We start from the raw sequence: 22,500 nt of genomic DNA, 5'->3' as shown, positions 1-22,500 counted from the left end.
CCTACTAAAATATCATCCAGTAGCAGATGGTGTTTTTTGTCAGGGATTTTTCCTTTGGTTTTCTTTGAATCTGCACAGTTATCAGTGACTGGTGGCCCAGTTACCTTGTGAAGGTTTCATTTGAATGAATTAAGTACTTCCCCTAAAAATTCAATATCATTTCAATAGATGTAGCCTCTAAAGTAACCTGCAGTGATGCTTCATGAGCAAATCACATGATGTCAGAATGGTATGGTTTCGATTTAATCAAGAAAGAGATTAAAGTGGATGTGTGTTATTTTCAACTTCGCCGCAGCACCACCATTTGTCAAAGTCAACCTTCTGATTGCTTTGGACCTACTGCTATCCAGGTCTTGTCAAAATAGTAGTCAGCATAATCTGAAGCAGGTAGACTAGCTATATAGAGCAGTATCAAACACAGTAAACAGAATTCATTGACTTGTGAATTATGAAGTTAATAGATTGATCATAAATTTTGTGACTATTAATTTATCTTTATAAGGCTGGCATATCTTCAGTACATTTTTCTTTTTATTTTGCATCATCTTATACTACACAGTCAAACAGAACTGAATACAATTTTAAGTGTACTGTATATCAGAATTCTTATAACTACACTGCTAGAATTAGATGTCTTGCCCAAGTATGCCAGGAAAGAGCATGAGTGTATTTAGAAACATGTTTAGAAAAGGCATTCCAGGAATGTGGTTTCTGGGGTAGGAGACAAATGTATATACAGTACTGTGTTCTTGTATTGCACTATAATTATGTATAATCAGATAAATCCTTATTTTGAAGCATTTTTAGATTTTATAGTTGTTTAGCTCAATGGCAGTTTTATTGTGATTTATTTTAAGAGTTTTTCAAAAGCAAATTCATGACACACATTTGTTGTTGTTTTTGCTGTATACAACACTGTAAACCACTATTTATGTTAAATGGTTGCCAGTGGGCTAACTTGTAATCTAAATAAGAATGATTTAAAAATCCACAGTGGAGATCAGAACTGTAAAGAATCAGTTTTTAGCATTGGCTTTTAATTATAGCAAGAGGAAAACATAATATTGACCTGCAGAATACTTCATTGTAAAATGGCATCATTTGTTAGCACTATATGATAAAAGAGAAGAAAAATTGCAGGGTTGTGGAATTCCATGGAGTTGCTAAACTGATCTTAGTAAGGAGCTTGCAAGATAGTTTGGCTTCTATTCTGACACTTTCTTCCCCTTCACAGCAGCGACCTGGCTGGCCTTTGGCAATGAAATTCAATGCACATGGCTTCGCAGTCAAATCATCAAATTTCCCTGTGTGTATATTAGAGTTTTGTAATGTGTTTCCATTATGAAACAATGCGGGGATAATTGTCTTTGGTAGCAATTAGCTAACAGGTTTGTTCAGTGCTATTGGCAGAGGCATCCATCATCCCCTCCCTGACCACACTTTTTGTCTAGTGTGGACTATGGAGATCAATAGAATTCTATATAAGGGAAATCACCCCAGCTTTAATGAGCTGCAAGTCTCAGTCAGTCTTGGTTTGTATTTTTAATTTTTCACCTTTAAAACTGGAAATAAAGCTTTTCCTTTGGGACAGAAGGATACTGTATACGTACTATTACTTTTGTTAGATCAATGCGTGTTTTCAAATTGTTTTCCTTCTACAAAAATGTATGGACATTAGCAGTAGGGGACACAGATACAGCTTATTGCCCTGGTAGTATATAGTGTGATAAACTACATATTGGGGGGGTCATGTCTTCCGTTTTATGGATGTGTGATTACCAATGTATCATTGGGAAATGTCTGTTTATATGTGGACTTGAGACATAGAATTTTCCCAAGGAAAACAAATTGCAAGTTCCCAAAGAATTAAGCATTGAGGGTATACTTTGGAGCATTTTAATCAGAAAATATAGACATGAATGCACAGCCTATTGTGTCAAAGACAAGTTGTATACATTATATGCATCTTTGTCTCATAAAGATGAAGAGTTTTAAGAAGTTTTTTTCCAAAGGGTCAGAAACTAGGAAGGTAACAGAACAGTTGCACAAGGGACTTAGTGGAGCGGAATTGCCCCTGAGTAGTGATGCAAGCTAGGCAGCAACATTTGGTGTGAGCAAGAGACAGAGATTCTCTTTTCTTTGATGTTGCACTATCAATCCTAATGATTGAGAAGTACTCAACTACCCAGTCTCTCCTTCCAGGAAAGGATGTTGCTGATGCAGTAGTACTTCAGTTACTACCAGTAAAATATGTGTTGCCTCCTTTTGAAAAAACTGTGGAGATGCAGGCCTACAGTCTGGAAAAAGCATGTGAATACAATAGGAAACATACTGAATTTACTGACTTTCTCAGTGTCTTCCACTAAGAGTATTCTCAAACATCTTCAGCTGAATGTGTTTCCCTACTCATAGATGACCACCAACTTGTGTCTTTGTTTTGGGGGTTTGCTTTGCTTTTTTCTTGTTTTTATTTTGGGGTGCGGGGTTACAGTGACTTCGTAGGAAGATAAGACGGGGGACTCCTTCAATTCCACTTAAATCTTTTCTTTAGAAGAGAAGGGGAAGTTTGTCAGCTTTGGAAACTGATTTGCCTATTTCTGCATAATACAGACCACGCGCATAATAATACCTCACATTTTCCAACACTGCATTGTCCTGGTGGAATGTTATCTCGCAATGAATAATAATGCTTAAAGTTTACGTATCTAGAACACTTTATACGGCATATGTGTGTTCTGTTTTCTAAGGTGCATAAAAGCCCTGGGAAGAGCATACATATTCTCCAAAGATCTATTGCCCTGGGATTCAACAAGGCAGAATTTTAACAAGCTCTAAGCAGTTGGTTTCTGCAAAGGAGCCTTGTATGCCAGTTCTCAGTCTCTTGTCAGTTTTGAGTTCTTTGGGGATGCTGTGAACAGCTTTGTAAAAACTTGGTTCTTCCTCTAATGCTTCCACTCAAGCAAACTCAAAACCTATTATCCATTCACAGGTCTGATACTGCTTCTGTTGACTGTAACTTTGATAGATTTATCTGATTTATTTGTCAGTGTGTTGGAACTTCCCTCCAAAGAACTTCCCTCTCCCCCGCCCCCCCAAGTCAGTCTCAAAGAACATTTGCTCAGGCCTCTAATCGTCACAACCCCTTGTTACAATCATGCTAATAAGGCAAATGTAACTGACAAAACAGAAAAAGAGTGATCAGGTTGATAACATTTGAGCAGATCACCTCATCCTTTACAGGCTTGATACTATATCCATCAAGGGACTTTGATATGTATATGCCTACAATAAGTTGAAAATTGAATTCCTCAGTGCTTACCCTGGTACCAAAATTCTATATGTGCCCAAGTTTCTTGCATTAAAGTTCCTTGACTGCCTGAGTGTCTGCTTTTGGGAAGGTCCGTAAGTGCCCTTGACTGGACAGTGCTGAGCACCTATGCTAAATTTCATGCTTAAACCAGTTAAACAATATTTTATTACATTATTTTATAAGTATTCAGAAAAGCAGGAACTGGAACCGAGGGTTGTCCCCCTTTGCATCAAAATTATTCTGTCTTGTGTGTTCTCTTTCTGCCACAGTGAATGATTAAATATTCCATGAAAAGTGGAATAGCTACAGCAGGAAGAATTCTGAGCCACAATACCCTTTAACCTAGTGGTTAGGGTATTCTTTTAGAAGGTGGAAGATATGGGTTCAAATCCTGTTAGGTAGATCAGTGATTCTCAACCACATACCATAGCACCCACAGCCAGGAGTCCCGCACCGCCAGGAGCTGCCACTGCTGACCCCCTGGACAGTGCTCTGAGCCCCTGCCGCAGCTGCCAATCCTGCCCTGAAGGCGCCTGGCCAGGGGAGGGGGGAGGGTGGCAAAACGTGCTCCCTCACTGAGTTTCTGCTCATCATACTAAATACAGTGTGGGGGAGGTGGTAGAGATTCCCCCACCCCCTAGTTGTTGTTTTTTTTTTTAAACCTTTTCATGGTGATTACATGATTTAAAATGTCTTTTCTGAACATCTTCTTGCATTTGAATCTCAATGTATTGCACAGTGGTGGCCTAACTACTGACCTCTAGGGTAGTCTTGGGTGGATGCCTCGTTGGCCTGGCCTCTGCCTCCCCCAACCACTGTCCCCTTCAACCTCTCATCTTGTTGAAGTTGTTTCAATTTTCTATAAATTTGGCTAGAGAGTGAGAGAAGAAAAGAGAGTTGACTCTTCTGTTCATCAGGGCACTTTTATAAAAGAATAATTTTAACTCCCTTCTCTAGAAAAGGATGAAGGACAATCTAAACCCAGATAAATAGTATCTTAAAAACTGTCCATTTGAATTGGTATGATCAGGACACCATATTTATTTATGCACATATAAAAAGAGGTATGGATTTCTGTGTCAGAAAGGTATGCAGTTTACTTGGCAATTGTAGTATTAACTCATCCAGTATAAGTTCATTCTTCTTCCATTGCTGGGATCCAAACATCCCACCGTTTGCAACCTGAAGAACTGAAAATCTGAGAAGTGGAAAATGAATATCATTGCCTTTTATTCATTGACAAGGCACTGTGGTTGATCTGCCTTTTGTATCCAGGGGTATATCAGACCTTTCATCGAGAGCCTATCCATACTGGGATTACCCAGGGACAGGACTGCTGTTTTGGAAATATAACGTCATTCCAGCCATGTAAATGCCTTATCTACAAAACCATTTGGCTTCTGCTGCTCCTCTCAGAGCAGCCAGTCAGTTCTTATGAGGTGCCTCTAAACCACGTGGGAGCATTTATTTCAGCTGGTAGACCACTTAAGTTTTGGCTGTCAAGGGCCACACATGTACAATCTTTCAGAAGACATCATTTTAACAAATTATAGATTAAAAAAATCATATACCAAATACATAATACAAGAAATAAACATCTATTATAACATATTTTCATTTTATTTCAAAAAATGATTTTGTCCTAATTTATGGGGTTTTGAGTAGTATATATAGAGGTGATTGCATAACATCTCAAAATAAAGTCTTATTCTTGTATATATTGGGGGGTGGGGGAAGTGCGCCTGTCTGTAGGGGGCTGCCCACATGCTAGCCAGCCAGGGGTGGGGTCGCATGCAGCAGAACTTGCCCAGGTGGTGCGGTGCAGGTGCATGCCCCCTCCATCCACCCTGCAGCTGTCCCCTGCCATGTTTTGCATGGGGCCGAGTCTGCACTCCTGTCCAGGGCAGCCTGTACCTGCACTACACCCTCACCCACCTTCTGCCTACCAACGGGACCACCCTGTCCCCAGCCCCAGCAGCACATACAGCAGCACAGGTGGCTGCTCATCACTTCAGGCAGGTAGAATGGGTGGAAAGTGGCTGGGAACTCGAGCCCCACGTGTTGGGGCTCAGCTCTTCCACTCTGCCTGGCTGGGCATGTCTCCATGGCTGCTTCAGCATGCTACCTGCTGCCCAGAGTGGTGCAACAGGGGCAGGAGGAAGAGGAGGATCCACTGGACATGGTGAGAGCTAAGCAGTACCCAGGTGGGATCAGCCTCACTGAAAGCAGCAGAAGCAGTGGGATCAGCCTCGCTGAAAGTTATGTACTGTGGCTGGGGCCAGGGCAGTGCCACCAGTGGGCATGGGCTGGGAGTGTAGCGTAGGCTGCCCCGGGTTGGAGCAGGAGGGGTTTGACTACAAAGGGAGTGTTGTGGGGGCATCCACAGGCTGGATACAATCAGTTGGTTGGCAAGATCCATATTTTGCCCACCCTTGCTCTAAACTGTCTAGAACATGCATGGATCTGTGCAACATTCTTCCTCAGGCAACAGCAAAGTAGAGATTCCATGAGTAGGATGGGAGGAGATGTCTCTAAAAAGCAGGAGAATCATTTTCAACCCAGGTAGAGCCTCTCTGCTTCTGATCCAAAAAAAAGAAAAAATGAAATTTTATTGGTACATTTCATGTTCACACACCTGTGAAGTTGGGTTACCTAAATAACATCAGTCCAACAGTACAAACTGAGAGAGAAAGGAAAAACTAGGTGTAGGATCATCAGTCTGCTGATAAGTATTACTTTTCTTGTAAGTTATATGCAAATATTACATGACAAATTATAAAATGTCTGATATGAAACCGTTTATCCCTGGATACAAAAGGCAGATCAACCACAGTATAATGTCATAAAACGGAATTATCTTGATTTGCCACTTCTCCAATTTTTTTTGTATGTATTATAGAGAAAGTATTTAGTAGGCTCATTTGTCAGTGTTTTCATAAAACATTTAGTATATTATGAAACTGAAATACCAAGTTATTTAAACTAAAATGTCAAAATAAAATATATTCTGATGCACTGTTTTTGCTTGCTTGCTTCGTGTATATTTGTGTACTTGTAATTAGTCATATTCACTAATTTGAAGGGGACCTTCCAGTTCTTATTGAGGTTCACTGTACTTTAGTATACAAAACAGACAAATATTTGCAAACATATAGCCTGATCACTGCTGGAGGGAGCTATCCCAAATTCACAGCAGCATAGCTGTTAGGAAGATTAAAAACGTGTACATGCCAAAGGTGCATACAATGCAAAGTCTTTAGGACTGCTGTTTTCCCTTGTGTCATATGCATGGGTGTAGCATATGTAGGTACAGACCAAATCCACTTAAACTGTAACTAGCTCAGCTGCATCAGTCACATGAAGGCCGTATGACTGCTACTCACTTTCTTCCCTCTAATGCAAAGGTTGGCAGCCTACAGCCTGCACTCTGGATCTGCACAGAGACGGTCCACAAAAATCAGAACCATTCCACATTCTATTATTGATGCACCAATCCCCTGCTGCTATCCAGCCATTGGATCTTTTCTGACCATTATTAGTGGTTGGCAAGTTACCTGTTGCAGCATTGGCAACACCTTTGTGTGGAGCACTGTTTTTTCACTGCCTCCAATTTGCAGCTTCTGCTTTACCCCAATATTGAATTAGTTGGTCCAAATCATTGTACACCATGGTTTTTGGGAGCACTGGACTGGGGGCCCACAGTGGTCACTGAGTTGCAAACATTTGGTCCACTTAGAAAAAGTTGCCAACCTCTGCTCTAATCACCTGGGTCACAGCAGAATAAGCATATCTTGGGAAGAGCCTAGGAAGAAGTGACATTTTAACTATGTCACATGAGTTACTTCCAAAATGACTAGCTGTGGGACTGGTCAAAAATCACCTTCATTGTACTGCTGCATCAGATACTGCTAGAGGCAGCTGAGCCAAAAAATGTTCCCGGAGGGATAAGGATATGAATCATGGAATCATAGAAAATTAGGGTTGGAAGGGATCTGAGGAGGTCATCTAGTCCAGCCCACTGCTCAAAGCAAGACCATCCCCAACTAGATCATCCCAGCCAAGGCTCCTCCAAGGATGAAGATTCCACAACCATCAACAAATGAAGGAGACTTCTCCCCTCACCCCCAAACTCTCTAGCTTCCATGGAAGATCATAGTTTTTCTTTAATCTTCAGACTCCTTTGTAAATCCTAACTTTTGTTCCAAAGCTGAAGGCAATTGTAGGAGCAAAGTAAAATGAATGAGGGCAGGTGCCAAGATAAGGGAAGAACTGAAGAAGCCAAGTGTACGAACTTGACAAAAAAAGACAAGTAGGATGGATGTCTGAACAGAAAAATGGATAATCATTGACACAAAAACTTGTGTATGTGGGGGATAAATAAAAGCATTGCATTAGTTGTTTCTTGTCGTGACCTAGGGGAGCATAATAGACTCACAGGCTAGGGACAGAAGTTACACATTTAAGTGATTGGAAACTGGTTTAAACCTGTAACAGAACAGAAGTTTAGTGCACATAAACTGCTTTCAAAATGACTAAAACCAGTTTAAAATAAACCTGGTTGGATTGTAGTATCAGGCCTGATTTAGATCAAACCAGTTTATGGAACTTCTGTCCCAGATCCCTTCCTGGTTCAAGTTACCTCACAGTCCCAGAGCATCCCAGGATGCTTGGCAGTCCTGTGCTATGCTGTCTGCTCCAGTGGAGCAGGGACTGCCTTGCCCCTGTGCTCCTTAGCCTGTTTTCTGCCTGCTTCCATTCATCCATAGGAAGGGGGAAGGGGAACAGACATCCATGCCCCCCTTACAAGGGTCTACACGGCATGTAGGGGAAGGGAAAGCCCCTGTGGTGGGGGCTTTTTGACCATCAACAGCCTTCCCCCCTTCCCAGCTACTGATTGCTTCAGCAGCTGCCACAGGAGGGAGGGAGAAGAAGCCTTGCCTTAACCCCTGCAAGTCTCAGGCAGCCTCATGGAGTGGAGGGAAATTCTCCTGCTCCACCGCAGCTGGTTTTCCCTCAGCTAATGTTTGAAGTTGTCTTGGATTTGGGTAAGTAAACTAACTTGTACTCCCTTGCAGTGTGTTAATGTAGTCTTTAGCACATTTTTCAAATTTTTCCTAAACTGCAACAAAATTCTGTTTTCCCCAAATAGGTTATAATTACATGTAAAACAAATTTTACAATACAACAGGTTTAAAATATCACAGTGTGCCTTTGCTTTAAAAAAAGAGCTTTAATAGTTTCATAGTTGGTAGGGTCAGAAGGGACCTGAGCAGATCATCAAGTCCGACCCTCTGCCATGGCAGGGAAGAGTACTGGGGTCAAACAACCCCGGCAAGGTGTTCCTCCAGCCTCCTCTTAAAAGCCCCCCAGGGTAAAAGCCAGCACCACTTCTCTTGGCAGTTGGTTCCAGATCCTAGCCACCCTGACAGTGAAGTAGCGCCTCCTGATATCTAGTCTGAATCTACCCTCTGCCAGCTTCTGACCATTATTTCTAGTCACTCCTGGTAACGCTTGGGGGAACAGGGACTCCCCCAATGTCTGCTGGCCCCCTCTGACTAGTTTGTAAATGGCCATTAGATCCTGCCTCAGCCTTCTCTTGTGGAAGGTGAACAGGTTCAGGTCCCTTAGCCTCTTCTCATAGTGCCTGCCCTGCTGCCCCCTGATCATGTGGGTGACCCTCCTCTGGACCCTCTCCATGTTGTCCACATCCCTCCTGAAGTGCAGTGCCCAGAACTAGACACAGTACTCCAACTGCAGCCTGACCAGTGTTGCATAGAGGGGGAGGGTCACCTCCTTGGACCTGCTTGAGATGCATCTGTGGATGCATGACAAGGTACGGTTGCCCTTCCTGACTGCGTCCCCACACTGTCGGCCCATGTTCATTTTGGCATCAATAATGACTCAAAGATCCTTTTCTGCCTCTGCACTGACGAGAAGGGAGTTCCCCAGCCTGTAGGTATGCTGCTGGTTCTTCCTCCCCAGGTGCAGCACCTTGCACTTGTCAGTGTTGAAACCCATCCTGTTCTCATCTGCCCACCCCTGTAACTTGTCTATGTCTGATTGCAGCCTATTCCTCCCTTCTAGCGTGCCCACTTCCCCCTGTATCTTAGTGTCATCTGCAAATTTGAACAGGGTGCTTTTTACCCCTCCGTCCAAGTAGCTGATGAAGATGTTGAATGGTACAGGCCCGAGGACTAAGCCCTGTGGAACCCCACTGCCCACATCCCTCCAGGTCGAAAATGACCCATCCACCACCACTCTCTCGGTGTGGCCCTCCAGCCAATTAGTGACCCATTTGACTGTGTAGGTGTTGACGCCACAGTCCCCTAGTTTTTTAATGAGAATGGGGTGGGAGACAGTGTCGAAGGCCTTCCTAAAGTCCAAAAAGACTACATCCACTGCTACACCTGCGTCTAAGGATTTTGTGACCTGGTCATAAAAGGCCACCAGGTTGGTCTGACAGGACCTGCCTCTAATGAACCCGTGTTGGTTGCCCCTAAACGTAATCTCCCCTGCTGGCCCCTCGCGGGAATGTGCCAGGATAACTCTCTCAAAAAGCTTCCCCAGGACCGAGGTAAGACTGACTGGCCTATAGTTTCCTGGGTCCTCCTTCCTCCCTTTTTTGAAAATGGGAACCACATTGCCCCTTTTCCAATCCTCTGGCACCTCTCCAGAGCACCATGAATGCTCGTAAAGCCGTGCCAGCGATCCCACAATGACCTCTGCTAATTCCCTCAGCACTCTGGGGTGGAGATCATCAGGACCTGCTGATTTAAATATGTCCAGTCCCTCCAGAAGTTCCCTGACTAGGTCCTCACTGATCCTAGGCCGGGGTGTGCCTCTCCTGGGACCTACGGGGGTCCTGGTGGGGGGGCGGGGGTGACCCAGTACCTGCTCAGAAAAATGGAGGCAAAGAAATTGTTAAATAGGTTAGCTTTGTCGTCTGGTGTGATGACCAGATTTCCTAGCGTGTCCTGCAGAGGCCCCACGTTACCCGGTACCTTCTTTTTACCTCCTATGTATTTAAAAAAGGACTTCTTGTTATCTTTGATCCGAGTAGCTAGTCCCAGTTCCATCTCTGCCTTGGCCTTCCTGACCGCCCCCCTACAACCCCGAGCAACCGAGGTATAGTCTTCCCTGGTGATGGCCCCTCCCGTCCATTGGGTGTACACCTCCTTTTTAGCTAGGAGACTTTTCCGTATGCTTTTGGTGAGCCATGGGGGCTTTTGCGCCCTATTGCCCCCTTTCATCCGCGTTGGGATTACCTCCCTTTGGGCTTGGAGGATCGTCTCCTTAAGGAACAACCACGCTTCCTGGACACCCGACTCCCCTCCCCTTTGGAACCTCAGTGCCACCCTGACTATTCATCTTACCTCATTGAAATCCGCCCTCCTGAAGTCCAGGGCTGCTGCTTTGCTGCAGGCCTTTGCCACCTTGCGCTGGATGGTGAATTTCAGCAGGTGATGATCGCTGTCGCTCAGGTGGTCGAGCACCCGCAGACCCCTCAGCAGGTAGCCAGGACCAGTTCCAACAAAGCGTCTCCCCTGGTGGGGCTGTGCACCTCCTGGGTTAGATGGAGGTCCTGTATCTCTAATGTATTGATACCTGACCTCAGTTCCTACTAATAAGCTTTTAAAATTGTTGCATAGACCAGTAGTGCTCAACTTTTTTGTGCAATGGGCTGGATGAGTGGCATGGGGCCTGTCCATGGGCTGGATCAGATCCCAGGCCCAGACTCCAGACCACCTTCACCTAGCACCCCCCAACTCAGGACTTCATGTTAGCAGATTATGGCTCCACACAGCTAGATCGCCTCTAGCTAGCACCTGCCTCTATGTCCAGATCAGGTCCTGGGCCATCTCCACACACTTATCTAGTATGCTATGGCCTACAGGGCTCCCCACAGATCTGGAAAATTGGCAGGAGGGCAGCAGCAATTGCTGCCTCCACTCCCCCATCACCAAATTTTCTGAGACATTGTAGCTAGCCTGTGGTACCATGCCATCCAGAGGTTGAGCATTCTTGGTGTAGACCCAGTATGTGGTTTAGTCTGTGCTTCCCATTCAGTGTATGAGGCTGGCTCTGTGTCCTGATTCTGCATCAGATCCCACCCACAGACTGGCCATGCCCCACTCATGTAGCCCATGTGGCCAGAAAGATTGAGTGCTACTGGTGTAAACATAATTAGATGTAACACCTAAAATGTGTTCTATGTATGTGTGTACTTACAAAAACAAGGTAGTAGATTTAAACTTACAGTAAAAAATATCTAAGAGACAATTCTGTGGAAGGTTGAAATAGATATATGATACCCAAATCCAGGATGAGTTTGAATTTAAGATGACCCCCCCAGTAATTAGATTTATAATTTTCCAAATATTGGAAGCTCATCTTAAATTCATTATCCCTTCCCCCCACTGCTGCAACAGGGGGAAAAGCAGTTGGGGGGAGGGGGAGGCAGCCTGACCCCAGCCACTTTCCCCTTTGTGCCTGTGACTCACCTTCTGCCTGCCACTCTGCCACTTGTACCCACTGCCTGATACCCCTGCCATTGTCCTACCTCACTGCCTGCCCCACTGGCCACTTTTCCTCCCCCTGCCACCATGTACCGTGCTTCTGGGTGCTCCAGCTCTGGGTCCCGTGCCACCTTAAGCTTTACCAAGTGGATTCCTGCTACTTCTTCTGACTGCAGGTGGTGTAATTTTACTTGATACTTGATTACAAGACAAGGCTTTGTTTTCCTCATTTTGAATGGGAAAAAGAACCTCATATTAGAGTCAAATAAATATACTAATAACTGGAGTTTTCTAAAAGGAAGTCTATTACCTGATGATAAAGCTGTCAAAATGTTTGGGTTGTCCCATAAATTGTACAGAACAAGATCAGTAAAACTACTACAGTCACAGTTCGAAAATCTAGGAATTCTATTTTGATCTTAATTTTTACCAGAGATGTTCAAAACATTAAAGAAATAGATATTCATGAGTAGGATTTTCCCCTATTTTTTCTTTTAGCTGAATTATACTTTTTAAATACAGAGTTAGCAACACTAGGGAAAAAATATCCACAGTGCAGATAGCATGCATTGATTTAACTGAAGATCTTTGACTATTGACTCTTTTGATTAAAGATCAGTCTGCCTTCAAGTGTGGTTAATGTTCCCTGAGGTCAACCCCCTCCACTCCCCCCCCCAAACAAAAATCTTCAGGTTATTTTCAAATTTGTAATAGGTGGGAGGTTCTGTATTAGGTAGAATGAAGGTTCATTTATTCTTTTGTTCTGTCGAATTAGGGAGAAGTATATGCAGTTTTACTCCTGGCTATTATAGGTTAAGTTTGTGTGTGTGTTTCTAGTGATATGTAACATACACTCACATAAAGTCTTTGTATATATAGTTCTCTGAAGACAAGGTAAAAGGATTGTGCCCTGCACTTGGAGAAGGAAATAAAGTCCTCCTAGGAGAATTCATTCCACAGTCTCAAAGAGACTGAGCTTTGTCCTTTATCCCTATCGTACAGTATTGTAAAAAAGCATAGACATAAGCATTGTCTTCATTCAGCTTCTTGAATGTTTTGTCTATAGTCTCTCTCCTTTTAAAGAGGGGAATGCAAAGGGAGACTTGTATCAAAAAGATTTTGGCTGGATACAGACATTCAGTTTCTACTGGGAGAATCACTCTTCTCCTGGTAGAAACCAAAAGTATATAGAAATCCAGTCTTTTTCTTATGGAGCAAAAATGACAACTCCAGGAAAAAAATAACCCAGCAACAACCAGAGCTGAATTACTTCCAGGAGAGTGAACATTTATATACTTCTCCCTGGCTTAACTGCTGGTAGAAATTTCTTCTGGTAGAAATAAATATCTGTACACATCCTTTATCCAGAGCTCCCACCATAGATCAGATCCCAATTATGGTACTCGCCATAAAGAAACAGGGAGGCGGTTGTTGTCCCAAAAAGATTACAATCTAAGTGTAAGATAAGAGACCCCATAAAGATACAAGTAGATGGGAGAATCATAAGGAAATAATTAGATAATACTAGTCTGCATGAGTTGCAGTACCCTAGCAATCCAACCATCGTTTCCTCCTATAATATCATTTATCCATGGGTGGATCCAAAGGAAATGCAGTGGTCACCACTGCACCCCCCTTTCACACTATGCAGTAGGAGAAGCAGCTGGGGAACGTCCCACAAGCAAGTAAGAATACCACCTTCTCCCTCACATCATCCATTCCCTTTCCCCTCATACTCAGCCATACCTCCCTTCTCTTCCCGCTCATCCCTTCCCCTGCCCTCTGCTGCTGGCCCAGGGGCAGTGGGGGGACAGCAGCAGTGGGCATTTTCCCCTCCCTGCCCAGTCTTCCCAGGTGCTCCCTGCCAGCAGGAAGGGGGAAATGCACCAGCTACTATCTCTATACCTGTCTGAGCCTGGCTCTCAATGCAGCCACCCCTTTCAGCCTCAGCTAGGATGACAAAAGCAGTGGGTGGTTCTCCCTGCACCCAGAGGCATAAGTAGAGAGTGAAGGGTAATTTGGGAGGGCAGGGAAGGGGAGGTGCTGCTGAGCACAGAGGGGAAGGGAGCAGGTATCGAAATCTGTGGCGGGGAGAGATTCTTACCTACTTCAGGGACTTAAGCCCCTTACTTTTGCTCCTATGGCACAGTCTGACCACCTTAGTGGAAGGGGGAAGATAGGAGCAAGGGATTGCAGCCACCCTTTAGAGTCAGTTGCTGCTCCTATACCCCACTTTTAAAAATTCTGGATTCATCTCTGCATGTGTCTGACAATAGACATTCAGCACTATTCAGAGAGTAGTCCTTGCAAGGAACCCTGCAGTAGACAGTTAAAGAATAACTTGCCCATACAAAAGTTATTTTTCTAAACCAAATGCTTAAAGTTTGGCTGATACATAGAAGCATCATGTTTTCTATCCTGTGATGGGGCCTCATGGCAGACTGTCTCCAGTCTCTGGGGCTTCACACCAGCAGGCTCAGTGGACTCCAGCAAGCTGCATGTGCTTGTGTATGCCTCTCTGAGTGCCTGCCAGCCTGTGCAGGGGGAGTCTGCCACATGGGGATTGCAGCAGAAAAGCCTGGAGCAGTAAGGTAGAGGCAACCATTGAGGGCAACAGAGAAGCTCAGACCTCTGAGGACACGGAGAAATTTGCTGTAGTGACAATTCCTGCTTACCACTGGAACCAGCTGTGGACTATAAAGTAAACCCTTGCCAACAGTGAGAGTGAAGTGTTAGGAGTTTTTTGCGGGGGAGAAGGTCAGCAGCCCTCAGTGGTGAAGCAACTTGTTATGGACTAATTAGAAAAGCTAGATGTGTACAAGTCCATGGGGCCAGATGCAGTGTTTCCAAAGGTGCTGAGGAAGTTTGCTGATGTGACTATTGAGCCGCTAGCCATTATCTTTGAAAACTTGTGGCAATCAAGGAAGGTCCCAGATGATTGGAAAGGGCAAATATAGTGCCCATCTTTAAGAAAGAGCTGGATTTGCCAAGGGCAGGTCATGCCTGACAACTTGATTGCCTTCTATGATGATATGCCTAGTTCTGTGGATGTCTCTCACAATATTGTCACAAGCAAGCTAAGGAAGTATGGATCGGATGAATGGACAGAAAGCTGGCTGGATCCTCAGGTTCAAAGAAGAGTAATCAATGGCTCAATGTCTAGTTGGCAGCCGGTATCAAGTAGAGTGCCCCAGGGGTTGGTCCTCAGGCCAGTTTTGTTCAATCTCTTCATTAACGATCTGAAAGATGGGATGGATTGCACCCTCAACAAGTTTGCAGATGACACCAAGGTGGGGGGAGTAGTAGATACCCTGGAGGGTAGGGCTAGGATTCAGAGGGACCTTGGCAAATTGGAGGATCAGACCAAAAGAAATCTTATGAGGTTCAACAAAGAAAAGTACAAAGTCTTGCACTTAGGACGGAAGAATTTGGGACCAACTGGCTAAGCAGTAGCTCTGCAGAAAAGAACATGGTGGTTACAGTGGACAGTAAGATGGATACAAGTCAGCAGTGTGCCCTTGTTTTTAAGAAGCCTAACAGCATATTGGGCTGCATTAGTAGAAGTGTTGCCAGCAGATCAAGAGAAGTAATTATTCCCCTCGCTTCTGCACTGGTGTGCCCAGTTTGGGGCCTCTTACTACAGAAAGGATGTAAGCAAGTTTGGAGAGAGTCCAGCAGAGGGCATTGAAAATGGTGAGGGGGCTGGGGCACATGACATCTGAGCTGAGGCTGAGGGAACTGGGCTTATTTAGTGAACATAAGAAAACTATGAGGGGATTTGATAGCAGCCTTCAACTATCTAAAGGATGGTTAAAAAGAGTATGGAGCTAGATCAGAAGTGGGCAATTATTTGGGGACATGGGCCACATAGGTAATTTTGGGGAGCTGTTGCCAGCCAGTCAGCACCCCCAATCCCCTCTCCCCCCGCAACAGCTTACCAAACCCAGATCCCATGCGCCCCACAGCTCCTCCCTGCCACCCTTGCAGGCCATATGCAGCAGCTGAGCACCTGTCCCTGGCCTACCCCACGCCCACTTGGAACTCACCCTGGCCAAAGCGGACCAGTTCTGGACCAGCCGGTAGCCAAGTGCACAGCCCCATTCCCAGCCTTGGACCACCCTGAGCACGCTCCAAACCTGCCTGGCCAGAGCGAACCACCCTTAGTCCATCCTGGAACCTGCGTACACAGACAGGGCCTGCCCTGCACCTGCTTCAGTCTAGCCCACCCATGATGAGTGGTGCTGGCAAGACAGAAGCTGTTGCTGGGTGGAAGGGAAAAACAACTGCTCTGGCTGCTGCTGGGCCTTTCTTCCTAGGGCTGCCTGGAGCCTGCACCCTTAATGCCCTGCAGCTCCTTTCCACTGCCACCGCTGCCCCACTGGCTGACCCAGAGGCAGTGTAGGTGCAGAGGCAGCAATGACAGCAGAGAAGAGCTGCCAGGCAGCCTCTGGGTGACCACAGCAAGGAAGGCCTGGCAGCAGCAAGGCAAGGGCAGCCAGTTTTCCCCTGCACCCAGCAGCAGCTTCTGCCTGGGTGCTGTTACTGCCCTTGCTGCTCATTGTGGGTGGGCCAGTCCAGAGCAGGCACAGGACGGGGTCGGGGCTGTGCGCACAGGTCCCTGATGGTCTCAGTGATGTCCCATGGGTCTCTTGTGCCTGGGAGACAATGCCTGCATTTGTGTTCCCCCCCCTCCCGCCCCCAGACGATTTGAGCAGGGTATGGGTCCTGAGGCAAATCAGCCTGTGCAGGGCCCAACCTCCCACCCCACAGCACTTCTGCAGGAGAATTAGCAGTGCAGCACACCGGCCATGACAGGAGGGGTGGCAGCCAGAATTTCCGGCCAGAACAGCAAAAGAAGCCCTCAGCCTGCTGGGTGGGCAGGTGGGCTACATACAAAACACGGGAGGCACCCCAGCCTCTCTAGCCAGCACACGTCCACCCAACCCACCCCCAGTTGGTCTGCCACTGGCTGGTCTGGAGCTGGTTCTTTATGCCACTGGCAGGTCCAAAGCAAGTGTGGGGAAGGCCTAGGTCAAGGCTGTGCCCGTGTCTCCCTGCCAATCTCCATGGGGCTAGGGCCAGTGGGGACAACTGGAAGGAGCCACCCTAGCCCCACTGCATGCCCAGGGGGTAGCAGGATGTGTGCCACAGGCCAGATGGTGCCTGGAGCAGGGGCATCCAAGACACCCACTACAGGCTGGTCAAAGTCCCTCCGCAGGCTGGATCCAGCTCTCAGGCCATATTTTGCCCACCCCTGGTGGCAGATTACAGAGCAAGGAGCAATGGTCTCAAATTGCAGCAAAGGAAGTTTAGGTTATATATTAGGAAAAACTCTCTCTTACTAGGAAGGTGGTGAAGCACTGGAATGGATTACCTAGAGATGTGGTGGAATCTCCATCCTTGGAGGATTTTAAGGCCTGGCTCAATAAAGCTCTGGCTGGAATGACCTAGTTGAGGATGGTCCTGTTTTTAGCAGGGAGTTGGACTAGATGACCTTCTGAGGTACCTTCTAACCCTAATTTTCTATGATTCTGTGATAAATATTTAAAACACATTGTGTTACGTTCAGTCTTCCCCAGTTCTGCTGTAGTGTTTTTTCTAGTTATTGAAGTTAGGGTTTTTTATCCCTATATATAATGATCTTATAATATAGTATCTTGCCACACGGGAGTTTGTACCCTCATAACAAAGACTAAGTCTTGGTGGTGTTAGAAGTGTAAGAAGGGATGAGGATCTGAAGGGCATTTGGGTGTGAGGGAGAATGGCTGGAGAGGTTAGTGTGGGGAGTTTGTACCCTTGTCTAAGGCCTTGACTGCCTTAGAGTCTTGTCACACCCTTCAAAATTCATCCATTTTGTTGTAATGCTTGCTGATATATTTGTTTCTAAATTATCATTACTTGTATACAGATATCCAATATTTTTAATCTTGTAAATTTTTTGGCCTTGTTGTTTTGTAGCAGTGTGCATCACAGTTGAATTTTATGTTGTATGTAATAGTAATTATTAGTTTTAAAATTGCCTTTTGATTTCTTTGAGTTTCATTTGTTCTTCCACTGAGAGACAGTAAATAGAAGCACTCAGCTTCTGTCCAGCTCTCTTACCTTTCTGATGTCCCCTTTTTTTAGTCTCCTCTAAAGTAAACATCTCAGTGTTACTAGTTTTATACAAAAGGTTTTTTAAGCTACAAATAATTCTTTCCCATTTTTTAACAACCTCTTTCTGCTGTACTCTTTTTTATATAGATCAGGGCTGTCCAACTTCTAAGTGGCTAGGGTTCACATGCCATGCAAAGCAAATTAGCAGGGGCCACACTAGCGCAAGCCACAGGCACCTCTGCCACCCCCACATACACATGCTCTGGGTACATGGGCAGTCCCCCTCACCTTCCCCTCACACATTACCATGGTTCTCCTGGCAGTGGGGGCTGCATCAACCCCACTCTCTGGGGCAAGAGTAGGAAGCAAAAGCTGATGGGGAGGTGGGGAGCCTAGAGCCCTATCTAGTGACTACATAGGAGCCTGGGGCTGCACATTAAACTCTTGCAGGCCATTTGCAGCCCTCAAGCCACCAATTGGACAGCCCTGATATAGAGTAACCAGAACTAAACGCTATATTTCTGAACACTGTGTTTCAGGTAAGAGCAAACCTATAACTAGTGTTCTGCATTTTCAGTTTTTATTTAATAAAAAAAAAAAATTCTGGGAATTTTTCGGCATTTATCTTCCAAACAGAAAAAATGGGTTGAAATTGGGATAAAAGGAGGACGTCACTGAACATGCCCCCTTGGGTGGGAAAGTCTGCAGAGGAAATGGGGGGGTGGGGAAGAACTCATCGCCCCCCAGCCCAGCACCGGCTCTGGCCCCGGCTGCCTTCCCATACCACCTGGGGGGCCCAGAGCAGGGGGGCTGTGGTGGGGCCAGCCTCTGCTGCGCCACTGGGCCAGAGGGGACGGAGCCCCTTGGGACCCCTGCACCCATGCCACCAGGCACTGCCCAGCCAGCGCAGGGCGGGGAGAGGGATAGAGTGGGAGCTCGTCTGGCGGGGCATGGAAAGAGGTGGCAGCACCCACTGCTGCACAGATCCCAGGAAGTACAGGGGGTGCATGAAAAATGGGTGTAAATCACTAAAAAAAAAAAATAACCACAATAGAAAATCAGGTAAATTGGTTAAATTCAGTAAAAACCAAAAATGTGGAACGCTACCTTATAACCTATATCAGTGGTTCTCAAACTTTTTCACATTGGGACCCATTACTATAACTATCAGCTTGCCGTGACCCACATCCTCCCAGGCCCTGACCCACAGAGTATGTGTGTGTGTGTGTGTGTGCGCGCGTCTCTCTCTCCCTGCCCTTCCCCTCCATCTGCTGCATCCAGCCCCCTCCCTCACTGTCCTATGCTTTATACTGCTGTGCTGTGTGCTTGCCATGCCCCCCACCATCCACCCAGCTGTGTGCCGGCTCCATGCAGCCTTGCAGCATTTCCCTCAGACCTCCCGGTAACCCTTTAAAATCTTTTTGCGACTACTTCTTTTCAGAAGTAGTATTCATTTGTCCCTATTTCTTTGTGATGTTTTAGCTGTTCTTGTTTTAATTATCACTTCAAACAATTTATTAGCCACCAGAGTAAATCTTACTGGTTTGCAACTCCCAAGTCACCAAACACCTCCATATCAAAAAATATTTATAATGTTACTATATATTCCGCTCCAATCCTATGGCTTATAGTAACTGAACAGAATTTCCCAGAAAAGGTACAAATGAAAGAACTGAGAGAGAGAATGTGTACTATTGGCAGAATCCATACAACTGTCTATTGAAGATTGATTTCTGTGTTCTCGGAATACGTACCAATACGAGTCAGAAGTTCCATAAACAGATATAGCTCTGAAAGAGAGGTTGAAGTCAAACATTACCAGTTTTTCAAAACAACCCAAAAACTGTTTTGCTTGTGTTTTTATAACTTGTTAGATTATAAAATACAGAAAAGGCTTCTGCAGGCACAGATTTCTTGCAGAATGGACAGATTGCTTCATTTTCTGATGTAGTGACATGGCAATAGCATTTTCACTATTGTTTCGTAGCACTGGATTCAGTGCAGACTAGTTTCCTCATACTGCTAGGGTCTGTGTGCGCCGTGGAAAAAAGACTTCTGTTCTCTGGAGTAAAGGAAAGCTGGCCACATGACTCACAAAAGGATTCATCTGTTGTTTGATCCTTAGAGCAATACTGACTGGCATCTGTGATACTTTCTGACTAAGGTCATGTCCCAACTGGAGGTAAGGAGAGGTAGGGGCAGCTGGATAGGAAGAATAATTAGAGGCAAAATATTATTTTAAGCTCTTAGATATATATTTATTCAAAAATCATCCTATGGGATTTAATATTTGACACTTAATATAAATTACATAATATATTTTCTAATGTATTCGTTTTGTTTATTTAACAAAATATTTGTTTATTAATTTTTGCTCCAATCTCAGACAGTGATTCAAAAGGGGTTAATGCTGGGGGGGTTTAATTAAATTGGACACTTTAGAAGGCCTGCCTAAACCGTTATTAAGGCCTTGTTACACCTTATGCTGTGAGCCACACAATTGTTGATCGGTGTAGTGCTAGCTTGGAGCAGTCACGCCCTTAGTCTAGAAACCTCTGACTATCCCCCACCAGCATCACTGTGATTTGCCACTAGAGACCTGGTAAACAGGGACAGGATTAGGAGCTGTAGCTGTGAGTTATCACTAAAGGGCTAGTAAACCAGGACAGGCTTCTATCCATGCTTTACAGGCAGGGGTGTGAAAGATCCTGGGATACTGAAGGACTTCAACTCGGGCAACACATCTGTGGGGAGTTGCTACACCTTCATGGAACAGGAGCTGGGTAGTGCGGATCAGAGATGATCTTGCCCTGGAGTGGCGTAACTTTGAGCTGCATAACAAGTGCTTGACACCACTCTAAATCATTAATGTGTGGATAGTCCGGGGGTTAAGAGCTCCAGGAGCCACCCAAAATTACCATGCAACAAGGCCCTAAGGCTTTCCCAGACGGTGCATTTTAGTACCTTGTTACATAGCAATTTTGAGTTGCTCCTGGAGCTCTAAACCCCTAGATTGTCTGCACATTAACACCTGAAACTAGTCTTAAACACTCCTTATGCAGCTCAAAGTTACACCACTCTTGGGCAGAATTATCTTTGATCTGTGTTACCGAGCTTGTGTTATGCTACACCTTAGTGTGAACACCCCACCTACCCCTCCCTCCCTGCTGGCCCAGATCAGGCCCGCTGCCCCCCCACCCCCACCCCCCTAGATTGTCTGCACATTAACACCTGAAACTAGTCTTAAACACTCCTTATGCAGCTCAAAGTTACACCACTCTTGGGCAGAATTATCTTTGATCTGTGTTACCGAGCTTGTGTTATGCTACACCTTAGTGTGAACACCCCACCTACCCCTCCCTCCCTGCTGGCCCAGATCAGGCCCGCTGCCCCCCCACCCCCACCCCCTTCCAGCTCCCTGATCACCAGGGATCCTGGTTTTCTCTGATAAAAAAATCGCACATTCTCTGATTAAAAAACCGAAAAGCCGTTATTAAAATTTAAAGACCCCTAGCCCTGCTGGTGCCCCTCACTACCCCCACAACAGCCGGGGCCATGGACCCAAGTTTGCAGCTCCCTGCCCCCAACAGCAGGCAACTGCAACAGAAGCAGCATGGAACCAGCTCCACCACTGCTGCTGCCTGCTCACGCAGGGCCAGGCCTGGCTCCTGGCTGCCCCCAGCCCTTCTGGTGCCCGCCCAGCCATGACTCGCAACCCCCCTAGGCCTGCCAGAGGGGCCCCCAGCCCCCTGAAAGCCCCACTTACCTCAGGCTCCAGGAGCAAAGAGTGAAGGTGAACTCAGTGGAGCGGTGACTGACAGTATCAGGCCCTGCCCTTCTCCCTCCCCCTTCAGGCAGGGTTGCAGGTTTCCTGCCATGTTTGCAAACAGCTCTTACAGGCTGGAGCTCAAACAGCCTGCAGAGCTCTTAGCAAAAGCAGGGAATCTGCAGGTTTCTCTACTAAAAGGAGAATTCTGTGTTTTCTCTGATAAAAAGGGGAAATCCATGGTTTTCTCTGTTTTTCCATGGGAAATGAAAAACCAGGATTTCTGCTGCTCACTGACCCCCTGCCCCTCTTACTTGTGGATGCCTATACTGTGTCCTGAGGGGTGGGAGTGGCTGCCTGTGCTGTCTGAAGGGAAGGGTTAACTTGACACCCATTGCCAGTGTTACTCTTTGGGCCAGGCTCAGTCCAGAGAAGAGCAAATTGAGGAGGGGGTGTTTAACCCTTCTGTGCCTGAGACAGATAGCACAGGTAGCCACAAGTAAGCAAGAGAAGGGTCTGAGGGGTTGTGGTGGGGATGAGGAATAACCCCAAGAGGCAGGAGAGGAGCCCTGGGGGACGGGGGCAGGAGAAAGCCCATAATGCAAGCAAGGGAAGATTCTTACCTTTCAGTCCTCCAGGTCTCTACTGGCCTGGAGTGTGACTGCTCCAAACTCAAGCTAGCACTGATCAACATTTGTGCAGCTCATAGAATAAAGTGTAACAAGTCCCTTAGCTCCTTGTTTCTAAAGTCTGCTTCGGTTCGTAACAGATCTTTCACAGATCTTTTAGTTGATTATATCATTTTAGACTTG

At 45.8% G+C, this 22,500-nt stretch overlaps 1 protein-coding gene across 2 annotated transcripts in view; it reads left to right on the top strand.

Moving 5' to 3' along the window:
* CUNH15orf41 (chromosome unknown C15orf41 homolog) overlaps positions 1-22,500 on the top strand; it is a 151,540-nt gene that overhangs the window by 9,504 nt on the left and 119,536 nt on the right. The window lies entirely within an intron of this gene.

Source organism: Alligator sinensis, unplaced genomic scaffold, assembly GCF_000455745.1.
Source record: "Alligator sinensis unplaced genomic scaffold, ASM45574v1 scaffold36_1, whole genome shotgun sequence".
Taxonomy (NCBI): domain Eukaryota; kingdom Metazoa; phylum Chordata; order Crocodylia; family Alligatoridae; genus Alligator; species Alligator sinensis.
Note: the sequence above shows the minus strand (reverse complement) of the source record. Positions and strands in the feature narration are given on the sequence as shown.